A 378-nucleotide genomic window follows, 5' to 3' on the forward strand; every position below is an offset into this window, starting at 1 on the left:
TTTAATAATAAAAATGACAGAAAATATTGAAAAATGCCCCCAGTTTAAGAGTCCACGTTGATGACTTCAAATTGCTGTCAGACATAAAGATATTCAGTTCTGTAAGCAAGGAACAGCAGCAAAATCTCACAGCTGAGAGGCTGGAACAAGAAATTCATTGGCAACTTTCTTCAAAGAATCAATCATCCAGTTGCAAATGTATTTTCTGTCAATCAGCTAAACTATTAATAGATTTATTGTTTTAATCATTACTAACATTTGACATTTATGTAAAAAATATATAACGCAAATGTATTTAAGACGCAAAAAACATGTCAGCCCTCTGGAAAATTCACCACCAACTCTTTTATTTATTAGGTCCAGTGTAACATTTAGGAG

Source organism: Morone saxatilis, unplaced genomic scaffold, assembly GCF_004916995.1.
Source record: "Morone saxatilis isolate NCDOM2014 unplaced genomic scaffold, NCSU_SB_2.0 Contig4, whole genome shotgun sequence".
In the NCBI taxonomy this organism is placed as follows: Eukaryota; Metazoa; Chordata; class Actinopteri; family Moronidae; genus Morone; species Morone saxatilis.